Below are 6,000 nucleotides of genomic sequence, written 5' to 3'. Positions count from 1 at the left end.
TAAATAAGGCATCTTTCTTAAAATAGCAATTAAGATCGTATTATAAACCTCATTGATGTTAATAAAACACACCATGTTTGTTAAAAACAAAACGGCATTTAAACGTTTATTAAACAACTACAATCACTTTTTTGACTCTGCATTCTATTTTCTGTGACTATCTGAGCTAGCGAAGATCACATATAGCCAAAACTGTATTACTGCTTTACAGAGGTTGTGCAGTACGCTGTTCCGAACGTTGTTCGAAATGCTGGAGGTTTCCCGTACAGATTGTAACGTTAGGATTTATTAAGTCGGTGCAGCATTACTTGTTACTAAACATAAACAGAATGTGAGTGAAGTCTGCAACTTAGTTTGTTTCAAACTTGACTGTCATTCGAATATCGCTGAAATACCTCATTATCGTTATTTTTCCAATTGATTTGGAGGTTCAGGGCAAATCAGGACATTTGTACCAGCCTTTAGCTTGTACGCACGTAATTATTTGATGTTTCTGCAAAGTTTACGTTAAACTATTATGAAAAGTGTCAAGTGCAACTCGTAAACTCAAGTAACACATACCAGATTTCAAAAAAATCACAGACCTGTCAGTATCACTACCAAACATTCGGGTGTTATTAGATCTGCCACCAAATAATGCTAAACCCGAAAGATATTCATCTCACCGCTTTACACATGCTGCCACTTTATAGTTAGATATTCAAAACAGCGCGGTTCATGTATTCATAAAAATGTTTGTCCTATAATTGTGACGAATTCGTATATTATTAGCTGGAAATTTACAATATTGAAGAAAGTATGTTCAACATAGCTTTTTGCATGTTATTTATGTGCTATAACGAACCAAATGCAATCCATCTTAAATTGGACATGGCATTGTTTTGATAAGAATTTCACTCAAACGTCGCATCTGAATAGAACAAACGACCTAAAACCAGCAGACACATACCAGTACCCGGCATAGTTTCATATATAGCGGTGGTCGCGACTTTTTTTGTACAAAAGTTTCGAAAAACAAATATAGCAGTCCTCGTGAACCAATGGCATAGTTTTACAACACAAAGCGCAGAAATCGTAGATTGCTGATACCCTATGTTATGTTTGAAACACTTACATGCAATCGCAATGATTTTCTGGATCTATTTAACAGAAGTACAGTTAATACGTTTCACATTCCAGACAACCGCGACGTGAAACCAAAGACTCGTCTATGGAGAGATATATGCACATTAATGTTTTTGTTCTATTCTAAGCATCAAGTGCCAAACTTGACATTTTACATATTTTTTTATTTTCCACACAGTTTTATAACATCAGTTATCCAAATTACAATGCAGCATAATTACGTGTGTGAGGATATTATGGTACATTCCCTGTTCATATGTCGCTGATTAATTGACTGTAGTCTCTTAAACAAGCGGTAGCAACATCTTTGGGTGACAGGCAGTGAGGTTTGTTGGTTTATTTTTGTTCAGAAAAGTAGCTTAAGGCTGTGCCTACAGTACAGCGTGCGCAAACGACACCAGCCGTGGGATTTACAGAAGGCATTGTTTATAAACTTAGTAATGGCAAAATACATTCGTTTGACAGTACATAATGTTCCTGCAGAATATTTTGTTGTTGCTCTATTTAAAGAAAGGAAATTAAACGTAGATCATTTAGAGTGGAGATGACATTCCAACCCATTCTCCCAAGGATGTATTTTTTGTTGGCAATGCTTAAAGTTTCCATTTTTAGTACTTTTATTTTCCTTCTGGTTTTATATTTGACCCAACAAATTGCTAAGAAAGATTTATACAGATGAAGTATTCATAATTTAAAAGACTTGATTTTAGCCATTAATTGCGACTCTATGCCCCTTTAATTGTGATGCCCCTTTACTCTCCGCTACCCGCAGCGTATCGGTAGCTTTGTTGTAGTTCTTCAGCACTCGAATGCAGAGTCAGCATTCCAACAATTGCCTTTCAAGTCTCTGCGAGATTTTACTTCTGGGGCCCTCTCAAAAAGATCAAGTTTCACTTGCAGAATATGCGTCATGTTTAACGACCAAAAGGGCTTGCATTATCATCTAAAATGTTATTGAGAAAGCTGTACTGATCCATGATACTTCCTACATTTCACTTCCTTCCATCAGATGTCAGGAATGCAAAGTTCTTAATGATACCTCTAGCACGTCCTACGTAAAGCTGACCCTGTTTTGCCACCCGTATCCCGCACTGTCTGAAAGACCGATGACCTTTGCCTAAACGTATAAACAGAATACTGCAAAAGCAACGTTAAAAAAAACTGCAAATGAAACAAAAATAGAAAACCTTGGAACCACTTGAAGGTTATTCGAAACAAATAGAGAGAACAGAAAAAGTTAGTGTGTCAGATATAATCCTCCATCAGGAACATTGTTTTTTTCTTCCTACATCTACAACCATCAGATATGAAGTATTTGCACATATGCAAAATGTAGGTGATTGGCACCTTCCAGACTTGAATGTTCATTTTCTAAACCTACCATAAATTAAGTTAGCCTTTGGTGATGCGAAAGATCGGTTATTTTCACTTTTAGCTGGCTGGACTGTTTCCAATCACTTAATGATAGCGCACGTACATATATAATAGATGATATGTGTGGAGTTGGAGTCAAATACCTGGCATCCTTGCATCTACTTCATTGAGACAAATTATTTCAACCAATCATTAAGGAACCCTGAAAACTGATACACGATTTAGTCATTATACACAGCAAACTGGACAGGTTCGTTGTGCAACCCGGGACAGTCAAGGTTTAATTACAGCATGAAGGGATGCATTCAATGTAGAATGAACCATTCATTTTCTTTTTTTTCATTTTTATGGGCAGTTAAACTAATAGCATTTCCGATAGTAATTCCACTGAAGGTGAATTTCCAATGCCGGACGACACATGAGCCCAATAGAAGGGGGGAGCCGCATGATGCGGTAATTATTCTCACATCGCATCTATTTTTCGGTGGTTAGTCAGTAAAGCAATGACAGCTGGCTTTTCGCCCTTTCAGTTGTGGGGGAGGGGAAAATAGGAGAATGGAACAATTTAAAACCGGAAACAAAATATTTTGATTTGGATTATTTTCGGTTTTCTTAACTGGTGACTCATAAATAGAATTCAGTTCACAATTTTTAAAAGACTAATGAAAGTAAATAAAGACAGGTATTGTGCGTGAACCTGTTTTATATTCACATCAGAAAGCCCGGAAATTTGGGTGTAATTATAGTTTCTGTTTTACAGTTAGAATTGAAATAAAATGTTCGACTATTTTCGGTAGCATAGACTTGTTCACACTCTGTGCCTGTCAGGCCGAACAATTGATGACGTGACGCACTGCTTATTTTAAATACTGTCGCGGAACTTCCGGGGACTGCAAGCAGCTGTACGAGCAAGACAGCTAGAGTGCCAAGTGCATATTTTATTTATTTCGTCAATGAGCCTTGAAGCTCGAGTCCCATGAGATAACCTTATAAATTCCAGCGGGTTAGGATGTTCTCCGTTGGGGCCAGTACTTCATACCTCCAATTTTAAATTACCTCAGTGAATAAGTACCTCCTCTAATATTTGTCCCTTCAACCTACCATCCCCCCATCAAACCCAAAGGGATTCTTACACCCAGGATTAAGGATCACTGGTGTATACTACTCTCTACTAGCCGTGAAATAATAGAAAACGAATATTTGTTTCCTTTCTACTCTTTCCTAACGTCATCAATGCATTTTGTGGTTATTCTCCCACTTCTGCATGGATATGTATCCTAAAGCGGAATATCTGCCGCCAGGAATGTCTCCTCTAAAGCCAAGAGAAGAAGTATGATGTGCCGGATTTCCCGCCCAATTCCGGAACCCCCTAACCTGCTGGAATTTGTCTCATGGGATTGAAGCTCCAAGACCATTGCAGTAAGACAACAAACCGGAATGAGACCGATTTTAAGAAGTGCTGAACATATTCTCTTTCCAGATATTTATACCATTAAGATCAAAATAATACGACGTGAAGTCCACATTGTCCTGGTCTTTCCTGTTATGGAAAACAAACCCAATGAGAATAGGATCATCCACATCATAGGTGCTGACGCTTGGCAGCGAAGGAGTGTCGTGACGCAACCGAAATTTGAATTGCCAGTTGTATTTTGCAACAGTCCTTTTACGAGACTATGCCATGAAGAAATTGGCTCACTTACATTAATTGGAAGTAATGGGGAGTCAGGCAAGTATCTCTCGCAGGGCGAAAAACACGACAGCAGCTCATACTTGGAACTTCAGTTTTCCGGTCTGGTCCCTTAAAATTCATCCTTAAACAGGATGGGACGAACTATTTAAAGCCTCGATCAGAATCTACGGTATTTGTAATCTATGCATGGTACATTAAGAGTCACGGAGTCTTACAGCACGGAGATAGGCCCTTCGGCTCACTGCATATTATGGCTTTATTTCTGCTTGATTGTATTCATTTCAGAGAGATTTTTATGATTATCTTATTACTTGTCCTTACGCCTATTCGAAATTCTCAGCTGATATCAGTTGAGTTGCAGTTAAACAAATAAAAACAGAAAATGCTGGAAACACCCAGAAAGTCAAGCAGCGTCTGTGGAAAGAAAAACAGTAAACGTTTCGGGTGCGGGTCCATTAAACAAAGACTTACAACCATGTACTAATGATCAGTTTCAATGTGCTTCCCGTCCATTGAACTTTTTTATAATGCACTGATTGTTACGTTGGCAAGTGTAGCAAGCACTGGGCCCACAACACCGTCCCGCAATGAACAAAGACTATTTTAACAGTCGTAGTGGAAACAATATTGATCACATTCGTGACAGAGTTCAGAATGAAATGTAAGAAATGTTGGGATTAGGCAGGCAGTCTGTTAACATCAGCTTTAGTTTCAACCATACCGACCGACTTGCTTATGTATTTCAAAGTTTGCGCTTTTTATTTCTGATTCCCAGTGCATGTATTCTTGTCCGCAATTTTGCACCAGTTGAACTCTTTGTTCTTCTCCAACTATTCAATGGAAACTATAACGTATTAGGTTGGGCAGTTCATCATGCTTTCTGAAGGCTACAGTTGAACATAATGTGGAGGCTGGAGCCAATGAGTCATATAAACATCGCTATGTCATTTTCATTTCATCTTATTGTTAAAAACGCACAATGCTTCAAAGGGCCTCAAAATATGCAGCATTACTGCACTAAGAAAATTATATTATAATCAGTACCCGTTGAATATTGCCGGCGGTACAACCTGGATGCTTTCAGCCATAGTTACTGTGAAATTTCCAACAACAGACTCTAGTGAACTGAACTGCCTTATCGGCCGAACGAATGGAAAGCAATCGAGTTAGGTGCTATTAACCAGATCTATTTATTTTCAGAAATTAGCTAAACCTTCCTTAGCATTAGGCGCATTCCGCTCCAAAGATGCACCACGTGATGAAGGACTGGATTTTATAGTCATTTGTAGCCATGGGTCTGGGAACTGACAAATCGGAAAATCTCACAATTTCGAGCTAGCAATCGGGGATTTTTTTTAACACTCATCAAATGTATTCAACGATAATCACAGCTGCCATCGCTTCGTGGGCGGTTTCTGATGTGCAATAGGAAAATCCAGCCCTATGGGCAAGTATAAATATGATCACACTGCTTTCTTTTTCCAACATGTGAAATTAAATTATATTGTAACTTTGTGTCGAAGTGAGTCTCTAAGGACAAAATAAACAAATTTGAAAAAAAACCCCGCAATTTTCTTCACTCCATGAGTTGTTTTGGTTTCATATTTATTGTTAGTTTACAGCTCGGTGTGGGTCATTTTGCTAATAAATTGTGCCATTGTGAATGAACCCTACGATTGAAGTTATCTCTGAAACCTTCGTGACTCACGCTGAATTAATAAAAAGTTCTGTTCTAAGCGAAGTGGAATTTTATTTGCCTTATTGTTTATAGCTAAATTCAAGATTATACTTGCATTACCAAGCATCCC

Source organism: Pristis pectinata, chromosome 5 (assembly GCF_009764475.1).
Source record: "Pristis pectinata isolate sPriPec2 chromosome 5, sPriPec2.1.pri, whole genome shotgun sequence".
Classification (NCBI taxonomy): domain Eukaryota; kingdom Metazoa; phylum Chordata; class Chondrichthyes; order Rhinopristiformes; family Pristidae; genus Pristis; species Pristis pectinata.
The sequence above is the reverse complement of the archived record's forward strand: the minus strand, read 5'-3'. Positions refer to the sequence as shown.